A 1,160-nucleotide genomic window follows, 5' to 3' on the forward strand; every position below is an offset into this window, starting at 1 on the left:
TGTTCACTGGAGTCTTGTCGTGTTGAAGCTTGTGTACGGTTCATCCACAATATCTAGCTGGGGAATCCCTTGTACCCCTTAATGACAAGCATGGTTGCCCCTGCCCTCTTGTAGATCTGCCAAGCACGCTGACCCGGTGGCAGTTAATACAGACCGATTTCGCAATTTTGTGACTGTTAAATATAGCTCTTGAATATATGATATGATTTGTTATATTGATATTATTTATATGTATTGTATTTATATTATTTTTGCTGACAAACCTGTAATTCAGCCAATACGCTGCGAGAGGTGTGAATAAGCAAATGATGTCATATCACATCATAACATCACAGGTAGTAAACTATTAGAAATACAGTTCACTTTGATATGGCTTGATGGGCGAAAGATATAGTTGTTGTTGAAGTCCATTCCTCGTCGCTTTCAGGATTCCAAATGTTAAATTTTCACCACCTGTCTTGTTTATTCAATTGACGTTCCACTCTTGAGCTCCATAAAGGCATATTTTGTTTAAAGGTCCACTAAAACAATGACTTCAACGCCATTGCAGTCTGCTGTGTCCACTGGGTAAAATCTACGCATTTCTACTACCTCCTGAGACCTATTTAAAAATATGCACCGAAGACTCTACAAGCAAAGACAATACTTAGCAGGGGATTGACAGGAAAGACCTATTGCACAACTTTTCCATTTTTCCAGTATGGAAAAAAATAAAAATAAAACGGAGAAATTCCACCGGTTATTGCGGACCATTCTGCACTTTTCGTCTATTGCCTTCTTAATCTCAGGCCATGCATTGGTGTTGTCTTGGGCAAATCGTCTTTCTGTTTCCTCTTGAACAGCTGCAAGCCGGTTGGGATCCAGTCAGGACAGCTTTTCCGCCTTTTCCCCGACACGTCTGTCCTTTGCTTCTTCTCTCCCAAACACCAGTTCAAACAATTTGAGAGCAAATCGTTTCAACAAGTTTGTTTTGATTAGCTCCAATTTCTCTTTCTTAACATAGACATCTCGGCTGGGAGACCCGATGAAGACACCATTTGGAGGTGTTCCAATCGGATTTTCATGTGAAACATTCATATGCTTCAGCGACGTTGGTGTAGTGCTTGTATCTTTGGCATGGTCTGGCAGTTCCTTTGAGCACTCGTCAGGTGTCACACTTG

This window comes from Montipora capricornis, chromosome 8, assembly GCF_036669925.1.
Source record: "Montipora capricornis isolate CH-2021 chromosome 8, ASM3666992v2, whole genome shotgun sequence".
In the NCBI taxonomy this organism is placed as follows: domain Eukaryota; kingdom Metazoa; phylum Cnidaria; class Anthozoa; order Scleractinia; family Acroporidae; genus Montipora; species Montipora capricornis.